At 46.8% G+C, this 17,419-nt stretch overlaps 1 protein-coding gene, 1 long non-coding RNA gene and 2 pseudogenes across 3 annotated transcripts in view; 2 read left to right on the top strand and 2 right to left on the bottom strand.

Annotated features, from left to right (window-relative positions):
- Window positions 1–17,419, top strand: part of LOC134945726 (uncharacterized) — an 889,695-nt gene that overhangs the window by 864,328 nt on the left and 7,948 nt on the right. The gene's annotated exons all lie outside the window — the stretch shown is intronic.
- LOC134945724 (interferon-induced very large GTPase 1-like) overlaps window positions 1–17,419 on the bottom strand; it is an 83,224-nt gene that overhangs the window by 53,958 nt on the left and 11,847 nt on the right. The window lies entirely within an intron of this gene.
- LOC134946139 (5S ribosomal RNA) lies at window positions 1,351–1,469 on the bottom strand (annotated as a pseudogene).
- LOC134946140 (5S ribosomal RNA) lies at window positions 10,867–10,985 on the top strand (annotated as a pseudogene).

Genomic DNA, 17,419 nt, shown 5'->3' on the forward strand with positions numbered 1-17,419 from the left:
CCAATTCACATGCTCTGGTTAGGGCCACCAGTTCAGCAACCTGTGCTGAGTGAGGTGGGCCTAGCGGTTCTGCTTCTATGGTGCCTTGGTCATCTACGACTGCGTATCCAGTACACAAGTCTCCCGAGTCCGACTGTCTGTGACACCTACCGTCAGTGTAGAAAGTAAGATCTACATCTTCCAGTGGGTTGTCACTGATGTCAGGCCTTGCCGTGAAATTTTGGGTCAAATATTCCATACAATCATGCATGTCATCTTTTGTATTAAATCCTCCTTCCCCATCACTCTCATCCTCCACCCTTTGTGCCTGTGCAGGCACACCTGGGAGATATGTTGCAGGATTTAATGCACTGCATCTCCTTATGGTGATGTTTACGGGGGCCATTAGTGCCAATTCCCATCTTGTAAACCGCGCTGATGAGACGTGCCTGGTTTGGGCAGAATTTAGCAAGGCTGACACTGCATGCGGTGTATGGATTGTGAGGTTGTGACCTAGTACTACGTCTTCGCTTTTCGTTACTAGCAATGCTATCGCAGCAACGCTTCGCAAACATGTGGGGAGGGATCGCGCTACCGTATCTAGCTGAGCGCTGTAGTATGCTACCGGCCTGCTGGCATCACCGTGCTTTTGGGTTAGGACGCCTGCCGCGCAACCAGCACTTTCTGTTCCGTACAGCTCAAAGGGTTTCCCATAGTCTGGCATACCTAATGCTGGCATGAAAAAACACAGGTTGTTGATCTTGCACCGAAATAGATTCAAAAATACAAAAAGTTATATAGAAGCCAGAAATGGACGATCATATATTGGAAATCCCTATCTGTCCGTATGGCGGTGCGCCCAGGGTCATAAAAACGAAGTACATATGTATCTACAAAGAGAAAAAGTATGACACTAGTTTGGGCGCACTCTTGTTTTTGTTTTCTTTTAAATTATGATCAAATGAAACATAATAATGACATCTTTAGCTTGTACTCTACACCTCCTTAGAAACCTCGAAACTAAATATATACTGCACGTATAACCATATATGAAAATAGTATCAGGAAGGAACACCAATGAATGTTTACAAGATAATGTGTGGAATGTTCAGATCCTTAATTATATCTAGATAATTGCATAATGGAGGGTGGCTACATCACAAGCAACCTCCGTCTGCCAAGGATCTGTACAAACTTGGTTTGTATTAATACAACCCTGGATAGGGTAGGATTAGTGAATGAGAGAGCCCACACACTATATGCTGATATCTGGTAGTTACCCACTGTCTTAGATTAGTAAATTTACTGGGAAAATAGTTGGAATCAGTAAAGTAGTGATACTGCTGTTGGCGTTATTGCCCTGGGTAGATCTTCCTACTTCACCGGGTATTCCCTAGTAGTCACCCGTCTAGGTACTGACCCAGCCCACCTCCGTTTAGCTTCCAAGATCGGACGAGATTGGGCGTGAACGGAGGGGTATGGTCGTAGAGAGAAATTGCCCTACATCGCCAATGAGAGTGCACCGAAGCGGAAGGATGGGTTCCTTCTCGGGAAGAGAATATTTATAAGAATGTATAGATAATGAGATGTGAATCTGCTGTCCGCGTTAGACTGGCGGGACGTGTCCCATAGTGGACCAGTCCGCCTGAATCGTGGATGAGAGTTCACGGAAGGAAGAAAAGTGAGAATGAAGAAAAAGAATTACACAGTTATATAAGACACCTATATGGACATTCTCAATTTCTTGCGGTCACCTGTCGGATTTCAATTGGATATGCGTCTTTGATAAGTAGTATCGTACTGATGATACAATAAAGAAAATAAGCATAAGGTGCCGAGAGATAAACACACTAAATATTCTCTTGTGACAGTGGAAAAGTAGGAATTTGTTTTGAACAGTGGTGGGCACACGGTATTTGCCTTGAAAGATGTGTATTTTTTATTTGAAAAGAGAAAATACCCACAAAAGTCTTGCAGATAAATAAATTGTTTAAATATACACACAGACTCGTTTATATATCAATACCTATGAAAGAGTATTGAAGGTGGTGTTACTGCCAGTTAGAAAAATCCTATGTTTTTGAAATAAGTCTGATTGTGTGCCTGCTGGAACAGCAGGAAGACAGATTTATTTGAAGATGCACTCCTTATCGGGGTGTTTGCAGGTAATGTTCCTGCTAACCAATAATATTTGAAACAAGAATGGTAGAGGAATACATGTAAGGTATCACATATTCAGATGTCAGACATAGGAGGTGCCCCTTGGAAGAGACACCTATTGTAAGGAATAGGATATCCACTGTTTAAATGTAAGATATGCAAAATTTGCCCTAAGCGAGATTAAGAGAATATTGGATATCACCCATTCCTGATGTCAGACATGAGAGGTGCCCCTTGGAAATGCAGAAAATTAAATTGTTTATAATACACACACAAACTTATTTGTATATGAACACCTATGAGAGAGTATTATAGGTGGTGTTCCTGCTTGTTTAGAAAAATCCTGTATTCTGAAAAGGGTCTAATTATGTGCCTGCTAAAACAGCAGGAAAGCAGATTGTTTTGCATATAAACACCTACAGTGGGGTATTGCAGGTAATGTTCTTGCTAACCAATAATAAATTAAACACAAATGGTTTGGAGAATAGATATTAAGTATCACATATTCACATGTGAGACATAGGAGGTGCCTCTTGGAAGACACACCTGTTGTAGGGAATAAGATATCTATTAATGCAATAACTGATTGGCAAAATTGCCCTGAACAAGATAAAGAGAATATTGGATATCACCCATTCCTGATGTCAGACATGTGAGGTGCCCCTTTGGAAAAACGCGTTTCACCCGGTAACGGGCTTGTTCACTTTCATTCTGAGCAGCAAAAGGAAGTCTGAAACCTGGGTATTTAATGGAGCCAGCAATTGGTATCTGACTGTGATTGGTCATGTGGGCGGGAATAGTCTGAACTGGTGTTCCTGATTGGGAGTGAAACTATCAGTCATTGTTAAGCCAGAGTGGGGCGGAAGTTTTAATTGATGCTTCCGCCCTCACTGTAGGGCTGTGTTGCGACCAAAGAAAGTACTTATGTATATGAAAACCCCTTGTGTGGGCTGTGTATATATTAGGAAATGCCCGTAGGATTGATATTAGAGGGCCGCATCGGCGGTGTACAGCGGACGAGTTAGTGGGCGGAGGTCATTACCTTTACTTCCGCCCTACTGGGCTGAGGCGGGTTGTCATGGTTACTGAAGCTAGCGTGTGAGGACCGCGATCGGCGGTGTAGTGACGCTAGAGGAGTGTGTGGGCGGAAGCCGTTACATACACTTCCGCCCGTTGTAGGTTCTGGCTGGTTGCTATGGAGACTGTGTTCAGTTACTACGGTAACTAAACGTACGCTATGTTCCGCTGTGAGTGGAAAAGGTCTGATGGGCTTATATTGTTACTTTTGAGCATAGTGACTATCTTAGAGTGTGTTAGTAAATAAACATAAATATACAAAATGAAACCTAAAGAGACAGAAGAAAACAAAAACAAAAACAAAAAAAATATAAAAAAATATATGTAAAAAATATAACATATTGGATAAACCTGGGAGGGGGGGAGGAAAAGAGGGGGGGGTTGGGTTGAAAAAAGGGGGTGGGAGTGTATCGTGCTTGCTGGACTGGATATGTTTGTGTTTATTGTGTGGATTGGGAAAGATTGGATTAAGAGGAAGGGGAATGCTGGGTGGTATATATATTGTGAGAGTTAAAATGTGATGAATTGTCTCCTATATATTTGCCTTAATCTGTGACTCTGTGCTGTAACGCTGGGCGGAGTTACAGTGGTGGGTGGAGTTATTGAAATGAGTCACAGATCTGGGCAAATCTATAGGAGACCAGCAGCAGAAGCAGATGGTATGGCCATGTCACAGGCAGAGGTGATTCCTCCCGGCTTTCTGCAGACAGGAGGGACACACACACACACACACACACACACACACACACATACACACAAAACACACCACACAGCGAAAAGGGGGCGTGACCAACAAAAGGGGCGTGGCTTAACGGGAGGGCACCCGTTTTCGTCAGTGAGGGGCCATGCCCAGCGCTCTGTGAGCTGCTGGCATGCCCCCAGGGGCAGGTTATGAGTCTGGGGGGCCCAGGGCACTTAAGACAAGGGGCCCTATCTCATTGCTGTGCCTGCTGTGGGATTGGGGGCGTGGCCTAATCGCACCGCGAAGCCACGCCCCCTTATGCAAATTCCAGTAATATTTTTTTTTATGGGATTTTGTCCCCTCAGCTAGAGGTAAATCCAGAGGAGGTGGTCACTTCCCCTACACACCTGCACAGGCAGAAGAAAGCAGGGAGACTGCTGCCTCCCTGCACCACCACAGACCTGCCAACACGTAGCAGCCTCCCTGCAACACCACAGACCTGCCTACACGCAGCAGCCTCCCTGCAACACCACAGACCTGCCGACACGCAGCAGCCTCCCTGCAACACCACAGACCTGCCTACACGCAGCAGCCTCCCTGCAACACCACAGACCTGCCGACACGCAGCAGCCTCCCTGCAACACCACAGACCTGCCGACACGCAGCAGCCTCCCTGCAACACCACAGACCTGCCGACACGCAGCAGCCTCCCTGCAACACCACAGACCTGCCGACACGCAGCAGCCTCCCTGCAACACCACAGACCTACCGACACGCAGCAGCCTCCCTGCAACACCACAGACCTGCCGACACGCAGTAGCGTCCCTGCAACACCACAGACCTGCCGACACGCAGCAGCCTCCCTGCAACACCACAGACCTGCCGACACACAGCAGCCTCCCTGCAACACCACAGACCTGCCTACACGCAGCAGCCTCCCTGCAACACCACAGACCTGCCGACACGCAGCAGCCTCCAACACCACAGACCTGCCGACGCGCAGCAGCCTCCCTGCAACACCACAGACCTACCGACACGCAGCAGCCTCCCTGCAACACCACAGACCTGCCGACACGCAGTAGCGTCCCTGCAACACCACAGACCTGCCGACACGCAGCAGTCTCCCTGCAACACCACAGACCTGCCGACACGCAGCAGCCTCCCTGCAACACCACAGACCTGCCGACACGCAGTAGCGTCCCTGCAACACCACAGACCTGCCGACACGCAGCAGCCTCCCTGCAACACCACAGACCTGCCGACACAGCAGCCTCCCTGCAACACCACAGACCTGCCAACACGCAGCAGCCTCCCTGCAACACCACAGACCTGCCGACACGCAGCAGCGTCCCTGCAACACCACAGACCTGCCGACACACAGCAGCGTCTGCTGACTGTAGCACAATGCTGTTACTGGCAGGACGGGGAGCTTCAGAGCTGGGACAGAGCTACTCCAGCTGGGGGGCCCCCTAAAACTGTGGGGCCCATGGTACGTACCCCCTGCCCCCCCCTTAATCCGGCTCTGCTTACGGAACCCCCCCATAATCCGTATTCCCTGATGCCCCCTCTCCCTCTGTCTCCACTAAATTCACAGCTGCTCTGCTAAGCAAAACTGCGAGTACAGGAGCTTCCCAACTGCCCTTCCCCCCAACACCACCACCACCGCGGGACACCGTGGCCCGCGGGTGGGACAGCCCCTAAAAAATGGGACTGTCCCGCGACAATCGGGACGGTTGGGAGGTGTGGGGGTGTGTTAGGGGGTATGCCGTACAGACAGACGGGCACCGGCTCACTGTGTGCTTGACCCCCCACATCAGCATACTCAGCAGGGTCTCTCTGGCGCGGAGGAGCGTCACTTTCTGCCACACTCCACGCTTCTTAGCTGCTGTTTTGTGGGGCACCTGCCGCTGTGCAGGTTCCATACTGCCTCTGTTATCTCCAGCCCTGGCAACCCCACCGCTAGCTGCAGTGCTGCCGCCCGCAGTGAGGTGCGCCCAGCTCCTTCACACACTTTAACTGGCGGGCAGCGCTACAGAAGTCCGCACTGCTTGCAGGCTCCGACCCCCTCCTCCCTCCAGCCACAGCGTCTCCTGGGGGCTAACCAGTCACTCCCAGTCTCCCCTTACCACAGTGCCCGTCAGCTGCGCGAGGTCTGCGGTGTGTGACTTAGGAGGTGGGGATGGATGCAGACGGGCAGAGGAAGCAGGACTCCAGCCTGAGAGAGTCAGCCATGCCAAGTCTCCACCAGCAGCAGATCCCAACAGGTTGGAGTGTAACAGCAGCAGCCAGCAGCAGTGACTCCGGTAAGACACATCTATCTGTCACCACTGTTCTGTCCCTAATACCAATCTCTCCCATGCCCTGTGTTCTGTCATGTCCCTGTCACCGTTATCCTGGCTCTGTCACCCTTATCCTGGCCCTGTCACCCCTATCCAGGCCCTGTCACCCCTGTGCTTGCCCTGTCAACCCTATATTGTCCCTGTCACCCCTGTCCTGGTCCTGCCGCCCCTACCATGGCCATGTCACCCCTATCCTGTCCCTGTAATTTCTGTCCTGGCCCCGTTGCCCCTGTTCTGGCCCCGTCACCCCTGTCCTGGCCCTGTCACCCCTGTTCTGACCCTGTCACCCATATTCTGACCCTGTCACCCCTGTCCTGGCCCCGTCACCCCTGTCCTGACCCTGTCACCCCTGTCCTGGCCCTGTTACTGCATACCCTCCAACTACCTTTTTGGCAGGTACAGTACCCGTAGCGCCTCCAGACCCCTCCCCAATGCACCACACCTCCGCACCTTCCCCTCTACCACATGCGGCACCCCACCCCTCCCCCACACGCTGTGCCCCCAGACCCCCTACACCACCCGCGGCTTCCACTCCTCCGCCCCTCCACCACCCACAGCACCTCCAGACCCCCTCCACCATCCACCCCCCATATATGTCTCCCCCCACACCTGCCCCCCCTCCACCCGCAGCATCTGCAGACACCCTCCTCCATCCGCGGTGCCCCCATCACCCACCCCTTCTCCACCTGCCCCTCCACCACCTGCAGCACCTCCGGACCCCCTTCCCCATCCGCCGCACCACCCATACCTGCCCTGCCCTACTCACGGCTCCTCCGGACCCCCTACCCCACCCCCGCACCCCCGCCCCTTCCCATCCCACAGCACCTCCAGATCCCTTCACCCATCCGCAACATCCCCGTACCTGCCCCTCTCCCACCCTTGGCACCCCTGCCCTTCCCCCACCGGCAGTGCCTCCGGACCCCATCCCCCATCTGCAGCCCCCGCTCCTCTGCCCCTCCCCCACCCGCAGCATCTCCCGACCCTTCCCCATCCGGGCCCACCCGCTTCCACCCCCCCTCTACCCGCAGCATCTACAGACACCCTCCCACATCCACAGTCCCCCCCCGCACCTGCTACATTCTGTACATTGTGCCCTGCAGGTGCTGTTCACGCCGTCACAAGGGGCTGCGCCTCCTTCACCATCGCACGCCCTTTCATTGTGCAATATTTAACCACTAACGAAGGAATGCAGGTAATACTCCATATAATACAAATATTGAACCCCAGAAAGGCATGCAAGGGTTAAGGGGGCGTAGCCCCTTGCGACGGTGTGAAGAGCGCCCGTAGGGCGCGATGAAGCACCTAGTTACTATATATCTATGTCCATATATATAGCTATATATATATATATATATATATATATATATTGATGTGTGTGTACATGAGGAATGTAAAGCTGGGTTAGCAAGGAGAAATGGGTGTGCGGGATTGGGAAAGTGGATGGAATTGGAAGTGTGGTGTGTAGGAAGATAAAGGTGTAGGAGTGTAAATTCTCGTCTGGGTTGGCGTTAACAGGACCTGATATTAATGGTGAAGCATGATTGTATGCGTATTGTTGTTTGCGCGTGGGGCGGGGGAGGGGGGGGGGGGGGAGGGGGGGAAAAGTGGTGTGGTTATAGGAAGTGTGTGGGTGTACATGGTGGACCCTATATGTGCGAGTGATGTACCATAAGGGTGTGTGTTAATTGCAATTGATGAGTGACATGACGAAAGTGTGCGGTGTGGATGGGAGGGGTAAGTGATGGGATGATGAGGATGGGGCCTAAAATTAGATTCTGGGAGTGCTATGCAGGTGGGATCTCACAAGAAAACACTGTAATTGATATTCTCATTGAGGCCATTGGGTCGCAGACCATTAAGCCTAAAGGTCCATTCACTCTCTTTTTTCAAGAGTTCTTTCGTAATATCTCCGCCTCTAATTCCCAGGTGAATTTGTTCCAAGCCAAAAATCTTAAAATCGTTCTGGTGATCCTTATGGAAGGTATGGAAGTGTCTTGCAACAGTTGTTAGCTGCTTCATCCTCGTGAGATCCGTGGCGGCATTACGACAAGTGCCCAGATGTTCCAAGGCTCTTTCCTTGAGTTTACGTGTTGTCATGCCTATGTACTTCGTGTCGCAGCTGCACGTAATACAATAAATTAGTGCTTGTGTATCACAATTGAAAAACTGTCTGATCATTATGTTCTTTCCATATCTATCCACTACTGAGTTTGTTTTTAGAATATGAGGGCATATTTTACATTTGCCACAGGGAAAGGAGCCTGTCACCCTAGTGTTTGCTGGTGTTCCACTTATCATGTAGTCCGTTATTTGGCTTTGTCTTGTTGTTTCACGGACAAAGTGACTCCTGACTAAGTGATCCTTGAGATTACTGGACCTTCGCCAGCTCATGTTAATTTTGGAATCAACATATGGTGATAAATCCGTATCTAATTGTAGAATAGGCAGATGTTTTTCAATTGCCTGTTTTAAGAGCCTCCATTCAGGACAGAAGGTTCCAATGAACCTAACTGTGGACTCATCTTTGTTTTTGGGTTGCCGTTTTTTACATATATTTTTTTATATTTTTTTTTTTTGTTTGTTTTTTTGTTTTTGTTTTCTTCTGTCTCTTTAGGTTTCATTTTGTATATTTATGTTTATTTACTAACACACTCTAAGATAGTCACTATGCTCAAAAGTAACAATATAAGCCCATCAGACCTTTTCCACTCACAGCGGAACATAGCGTACGTTTAGTTACCGTAGTAACTGAACACAGTCTCCATAGCAACCAGCCAGAACCTACAACGGGCGGAAGTGTATGTAACGGCTTCCGCCCACACACTCCTCTAGCATCACTACACCGCCGATCGCGGTCCTCACACGCTAGCTTCAGTAACCATGACAACCCGCCTCAGCCCAGTAGGGCGGAAGTAAAGGTAAGACCTCCGCCCACTAACTCGTCCGCTGTACACCGCCGATGCGGCCCTCTAATATCAATCCTACGGGCATTTCCTAATATATACACAGCCCACACAAGGGGTTTTCATATACATAAGTACTTTCTTTGGTCGCAACACAGCCCTACAGTGAGGGCGGAAGCATCAATTAAAACCTCCGCCCCACTCTGGCTTAACAATGACTGATAGTTTCACTCCCAATCAGGAACACCAGTTCAGACTATTCCCGTCCACATGACCAATCACAGTCAGATACCAATTGCTGGCTCCATTAAATACCCAGGTTTCAGACTTCCTTTTGCTGCTCAGAATGAAAGTGAACAAGCCCGTTACCGGGTGAAACGCGTTTTTCCAAAGGGGCACCTCACATGTCTGACATCAGGAATGGGTGATATCCAATATTCTCTTTATCTTGTTCAGGGCAATTTTGCCAATCAGTTATTGCATTAATAGATATCTTATTCCCTACAACAGGTGTGTCTTCCAAGAGGCACCTCCTATGTCTCACATGTGAATATGTGATACTTAATATCTATTCTCCAAACCATTTGTGTTTCATTTATTATTGGTTAGCAGGAACATTACCTGCAATACCCCACTGTAGGTGTTTATATGCAAAACAATCTGCTTTCCTGCTATTTTAGCAGGCACATAATTAGACCCTTTTCAGAATACAGGATTTTTCTAAACAAGCAGGAACACCACCTATAATACTCTCTCATAGGTGTTCATATACAAATAAGTTTGTGTGTGTATTATAAACAATTTAATTTTCTGCATTTCCAAGGGGCACCTCTCATGTCTGACATCAGGAATGGGTGATATCCAATATTCTCTTAATCTCGCTTAGGGCAAATTTTGCATATCTTACATTTAAACAGTGGATATCCTATTCCTTACAATAGGTGTCTCTTCCAAGGGGCACCTCCTATGTCTGACATCTGAATATGTGATACCTTACATGTATTCCTCTACCATTCTTGTTTCAAATATTATTGGTTAGCAGGAACATTACCTGCAAACACCCCGATAAGGAGTGCATCTTCAAATAAATCTGTCTTCCTGCTGTTCCAGCAGGCACACAATCAGACTTATTTCAAAAACATAGGATTTTTCTAACTGGCAGTAACACCACCTTCAATACTCTTTCATAGGTATTGATATATAAACGAGTCTGTGTGTATATTTAAACAATTTATTTATCTGCAAGACTTTTGTGGGTATTTTCTCTTTTCAAATAAAAAATACACATTTTTCAAGGCAAATACCGTGTGCCCACCACTGTTCAAAACAAATTCCTACTTTTCCACTGTCACAAGAGAATATTTAGTGTGTTTATCTCTCGGCACCTTATGCTTATTTTCTTTATTGTATCATCAGTACGATACTACTTATCAAAGACGCATATCCAATTGAAATCCGACAGGTGACCGCAAGAAATTGAGAATGTCCATATAGGTGTCTTATATAACTGTGTAATTCTTTTTCTTCATTCTCACTTTTCTTCCTTCCGTGAACTCTCATCCACGATTCAGGCGGACTGGTCCACTATGGGACACGTCCCGCCAGTCTAACGCGGACAGCAGATTCACATTTCATTATCTATACATTCTTATAAATATTCTCTTCCCGAGAAGGAACCTATCCTTCCGCTTCGGTGCACTCTCATTGGCGATGTAGGGCAATTTCTCTCTACGACCATACCCCTCCGTTCACGCCCAATCTCGTCCGATCTTGGAAGCTAAACGGAGGTGGGCTGGGTCAGTACCTAGACGGGTGACTACTAGGGAATACCCGGTGAAGTAGGAAGATCTACCCAGGGCAATAACGCCAACAGCAGTATCACTACTTTACTGATTCCAACTATTTTCCCAGTAAATTTACTAATCTAAGACAGTGGGTAACTACCAGATATCAGCATATAGTGTGTGGGCTCTCTCATTCACTAATCCTACCCTATCCAGGGTTGTATTAATACAAACCAAGTTTGTACAGATCCTTGGCAGACGGAGGTTGCTTGTGATGTAGCCACCCTCCATTATGCAATTATCTAGATATAATTAAGGATCTGAACATTCCACACATTATCTTGTAAACATTCATTGGTGTTCCTTCCTGATACTATTTTCATATATGGTTATACGTGCAGTATATATTTAGTTTCGAGGTTTCTAAGGAGGTGTAGAGTACAAGCTTAAGATGTCATTATTATGTTTCATTTGATCATAATTTAAAAGAAAACAAAAACAAGAGTGCGCCCAAACTAGTGTCATACTTTTTCTCTTTGTAGATACATATATACCTAATGCTGGCGCCTGCGTTAGGCACTGTTTAAGTCTCTCAAATGCCATCTCGGATTCATCTGTATGCGAAATCTGATCAGGTTTGTTTGATGAGACCATTTCCTGCAAAGGTAATGCTAGAATGGAAAATCCTGGGATCCAGTTACGGCAATACCCACACATTCCTAAAAATGTTCTGATCTGTTGCTGGGTTTGTGGCAGAGTCATGTCTCTAATTGCTTGGATTCTGTCAGCGGTCAGGTGTCTCAGTCCTTGTGTTAGACAGTGTCCTAGGTATTTTACTTTAGTTTGGCATAATTGCAACTTGTCTTTGGAAACCTTGTGTCCTGTGTCTGAAAGATGAAACAGGAGCTGTTTCGTATCCTTCAGGGACGCTTCCAATGAATCTGAACACAGTAGTAAATCATCCACATACTGTATCAATACTGATCCACTCTCTGGTTGGAAAGACTGTAAACAATCATGCAAAGCCTGGGAAAATATACTTAGACTGTCTATGAAACCTTGTGGTAATCGAGTCCATGTGTATTGGACTCCTCTGTATGTAAATGCAAACAAATATTGCCTGTCAGGGTGCAGAGGTACCGAGAAGAAAGCGGAGCAGAGGTCAATAACAGTGAAAAATTTTGCAGTGGGAGGGATCTGCATAAGGATGACAGCTGGATTTGGCACTACGGGGAACTGACTCTCAACTATTTTGTTAATCCCCCTTAGATCCTGCACTAGCCTGTAACCCCTCCCCCCACTCTTTTTCACAGGGAAGATGGAACTATTGGCAGTGCTGGATGTTCTTACCAGAATGCCCTGTTGTAGCAAGCGCTCTATTACGGGATATACTCCTAACTCCACCTCTGGCTTCAGAGGGTATTGTGGGATTTTTGGAGCTATCCTACCATCTTTTACTTGTACAACTACCGGAGCTACGTTTGCCATTAATCCAGTGTCCTGTCCATCTTTAGTCCAAAGTGACTCTGGTATTTGGGATGTAATTTCTTCCACTTGGGATGGAGTCCTATTTGTCATAACGGTATGTGTCATTAATTTTGATGGGGAGTCTAGCATGTCTCGTACTTCCTGAGCGTTATTCTCAGGTATGTCTAAGAATACACCTTCAGGAGTACAATAAATGACGCACCCCATTTTACACAATAAATCTCTTCCCAGGAGATTTGTCGGTGCCGATGCAGCCAGCAAAAAGGAATGCTTGGTATGTAAAGGCCCTATTGTAATCTCGGCTGGTTTGCTAACAGGGTAGTGCTGGACTACTCCCGTTACTCCCATGGCTGGAATTGTCTTACCAGTGGTTCTCATGCCCACTGTCGAATTTATCACTGATTTGGCCGCCCCCGTATCTACAAGAAAGTTTAATGATTTACCAGCTACATCAATTGCAATTTCGGGTTCACTTCCAAGACTTGCAATCAATTTTACTGGCTGCAGATTACAGGTGTGGCCACACTCCTATTGGGTATGGTGACCTCCCTGAATCCCGCTGGCAGCAACTACTTGTGAAGGGGTTAAATGGGAACTGCCAGAAGCTTGCCAGTCTCCTTTTGGGGGATATCTTTTTGTTTCCCCTGTATGTGGCTCATAACTCCGTCTCTGCGGACCCTGATCCCAATTTCGTGTGTCATGTCGTTGTCTAGGGGGTTGGTATGATTTTTGTGAATTTTTCGCTCTACAGTCTCGTGCCATGTGTCCCTGTCTATGACAAAAATAACAAGTTACCACATTTGACATACCCACAGGGGTCGGAGGTTTATACAAAGGTTGCCTTGTGGTCAAAGCCTGTATACTTACGGCCATTAACTTATCACTTTGTGACTCCCTGTGTCTGGTGATATTTCGATCGTGATCAATAGCAGCCTCTCTCAAAGTAGCCACCGACAGACCTCGCCAACATGGTTGCGTGGTCTGTACCCTTGCTTTCAATACCTCTTTTAAACCATCCATTAACACAGATACTGCTACTTCTCTATGATTTGCATTGGTCTTAATGTCTTCTATGCCATTGTATTTAGCCATTTCTAGTAGTGCCCGATGAAAATATTCAGCAGCTGTTTCTGACTCTTTTTGTTTAATGGAAAAAATTCTATTCCATTTGACTACAGCTGGAAAATACTCCTTCAACTGTAAATTTATCCTATTTACATTGTCTGAGTTGTACACATCCGTAAGGGGTACCTCTCCATCTAATTTACAGTCAGCTAAAAACCTTTCTGGGTCGACATTGGAGGGTAAACATGCCCTCAGCAATATCTGCCAGTCTTTGTTATTGGGCTCTACAGTGTTCCCTAGGTCTCTGATGTATTTCTGGCTAGCAACTAGGTCTTTCCTAGGATCAGGGAATTCAGACACTATTGCTCTTAATTCCATTCGGGTAAACGGGCAGTGCATGGCAATGTTTCTGATAGGAGTGACACACATAAAACCTCTGTGTGTGAACCGTATTTTTCACACATTACATACCTTGCCGACCCGATTGGTCGGTTTACTAAATCAACCCGAACCGAGGTTGATCGCCCCCTACCTGAACAACTGGCCCCCATAACTTGCATGTGTTGCTTTCACTACCTCTGACCTTTATATCAGGGTCTTCAGCGAACCCTTACAAAAACCAAAATGTTCAAGATAGGCTGACGGTGGCGGTTTACCGAGTATCCCACTCACTCGCCCACGCCGACCAATACGCCCACACACTGCCTTAGCGCTGGCGTACTCGACCCAGGGCCCCTATGAACCTTTGTTTACTGGAACATGCGAGTGTGATCCGAAGAGCATTAACCCTTTCCAGTAACTGTTGGTTTTTGGATAATTCCTGAGTGACCAGCGAACTTCCCTTAAAAAATAAAAAATTACACAAATCACGTTAGAATGTACAAATAGCGTTTATGACCCCTTCCGTACGCAAATGGTACTGGGTCAGATTACTAACTAATGCACACAATTACGTGCGGTACAATCGTTCAGCACATAAGCAACTAATCTTATGTGCGGAGCGACCAACGGAATCGAAATTCAGCAGCTGCGAATTCCTTCAGCCTGAGCTTTATGGCCTATATGGGTTCCGCACCAACCCTTCCTGGTGTTGGGCTACTTGTCTCTATAGCGGACTTCTTTGTCTGCTGTACCTAGACCTCCTGGTCTGTTATAAGACCTCCTGGTCTGCTACAGTATGACCTCCTGGTCTGCTACACTCTAATGCTCTTTATATGTTTAACAAGGGATGCCTCCCGAGCCACCATGCATGTCACTTACACGTATGTAATTCACGAGAACTCGATGATTTCCTGTGGTTCAATCCCAAAAATTGTAGAAACTTATATATGCAAACACTCACTCACCACATGTACACTTTACTTTTGTTTCTATTTCTTTCTATTTCTGCGCAGAAATTTCTTTCCTTTAGACCAGATGAGTCGTAAATTGGAGAAGGATCTATTAGCTTAAATTTCGGACACTAAAATCGACTTGCGCTATTTATCGCGTTGCCACCTTTTCGCCTGTTAAAATAACACTATCGTGTGATTTGAGTTATGTGGGCGTACCTGGACACTCCGTTGCGTAATATAGGCTGCGTGCGTCGGCCTTTGGGTTGCGTACGCGAGTCTCAGCCTTTTGTTAGAGACACGTGTACGCAAGGCAGATATCCACCGTAACACAATTAACACGTTTATCAATGTAGGTGATCCTCGATCATCTACCGAGCACCACACAGATCTCTCCTTGTATCCTTAGGCAGAGCTGTGTGCGTGCTTTACAATTTACCCCTTAATGTATTACTTTTACTCTTTAACTATTAATAGTGACAAATCTCTCTTAGCACGTTTATCAATTATAAAATGGCAAACAGGAGAGTGATATAAAAATACACGAAAAAAGAAATGCAGATATGTGCGTGCGTGCGTACGCAAAACAGAAATAAACAGTTTTAAAAGACACTAGCGTGTTGTTCTTACCTCCGGTTCCGGATTCCTTCAGCACCCTTTACTAAGCGAAGCAGACGCTTATCCAGTCAGCCCTGCTAGGAATATGATCTCCCGCCCTTTGCTGATGGATAATGTCTGCTGAAATTACCTAGTACAGATATGTGAAGGACGGACGAGCCGCCAATTGATAAAGCTGAATATTTATCTTACTTAAAACCCTTTAAGAGGTCAAAGAACACAGTACGCTATTGGTGTATGGAATACCGTAAGGGTACGCACGTTGCGTAACAATCGCTTCGCCGTAGTCGAGACGCTCAAGCTTCACGTTCGCTCACGGCCAAGAGATCACAGGCAGGCACGCTATTGGCTGCCGATTACCGTAATGATACGCTATTAGCGTAGCGGACGCTCGGGACCACGAGGAGATCACAAGCGGCGCTGACGCTCACAGTGTAAAACCTTTATAACTATACCATAAAACAATGTATTATGCAGTAAACCTTGGTATAGTGATAGGGTGTAAATGTAACACAGTGTAACCTTATTAACTTAAAAGATGTTCGAGCGTCTCCGACGCTCTGAGAATACTTAGAAATATAAGAAATACACAGATACCGATCTTAGGTTCTAACACCTTAAATGAACGTTCTATTTGCAAAAGAATAATACAATACAAGTCATACACTACCAATATAACATAGACTACCTAACCAGATAACTACACATGAAATACAATAACAGTACAATAACACTTTAAGAGGAAAAGAGAGAGAAAGAGGAGAAGAGAGAGAGAGAGATATGGCTCACAATAACAATAAAGACAATATGATTGCGGAGAAACTTACGCACAAGGGGAACAAATCGCATGCGCCTTTCTGAATATCCAGCTCCCGATTATCAGTGATGAGAACCGTTGAAGAGAGTAGAGCTGGATCAGATCGGCTTGTCTATTTATGCACCACACACAATACAATACAATGGTCCCTACAATCTCATTGTTCATTGGACACAGGAATTCGTCTTCGCATTATAACAAAAGGTCATAGGTTGATTCATACAGGTGGGCTGTGACTATTTCCAACTACTCATGTGGGTGGGAAACTAGGTTTCCCGCCGCATGGATAAGTGAGTGCAAATAATAGTAAAAGTACATAAACTTCTTATGTCCATAACTATTCGCACGAGTGATTAATCCGCTCCAAACCAACACCGGAATATTGCTAATTAAATACTCTTCCGATGGATACTAAACACCACTGTATAACCCTTGTCTGACCCTTCGTATCAAACAAAGAGGGATCTCTTTGTTTATGAACATGCTACATTAACTAAACTTTCAGATTCTATCAAAGGGACCATAATCTACAAAATACATTATATGGTAAAAATATGTAACGATTGAGTCGCACGCTAGGCGCACATAAACTCTACCGTAAATGCGCATACCGTGCGCCTGCGGGTGCACATAACCGAGTATGCGCACGCACAGGAGAGCGCACGCATGCGCAGGGGGGACACATATGAGGTGCAAATATGGCAGTGTGCATCATGATATTTTTCTGACTTTGACAACCCACACAGAGCCCTCTAGGGAGACACAGAGTATGATGGAACCAGCCCTTATGGCCAATATAAGATATAGCTGGGTCGCAAACTAAGTACCCTTAATAGAGCTTAGTATATACCTCCCCCCCCCCTTGCTGTAACCCCCTGGTACCGCTGAGGTAAACTGGAGTCTTGAAGGAGGAGCAGCGCGCCCCAGTGAGACTTTTCAGTGAGATCTGCAGAGGGAAAATGGCGCTGGTGAGCTGCTGGATCCGCTCACAGTGAAGCCCCGCCCCCTTAATGGTGCGCAGTCTTCCAGTTTTTGCATACTGGCTGAGGTGAATAAAGCATTCTACAGTGGGTTAAAACCCCTGTAGTGTAATGCCTGTGTGGGTAATCGCTTAGTAGCTTCAGCTCGCATCTTACAGCGTTTCACAGTGTGCCTGAAGCCTGGAGCGCAGCATAC

Source organism: Pseudophryne corroboree, chromosome 7, assembly GCF_028390025.1.
Source record: "Pseudophryne corroboree isolate aPseCor3 chromosome 7, aPseCor3.hap2, whole genome shotgun sequence".
NCBI lineage: Eukaryota > Metazoa > Chordata > Amphibia > Anura > Myobatrachidae > Pseudophryne > Pseudophryne corroboree.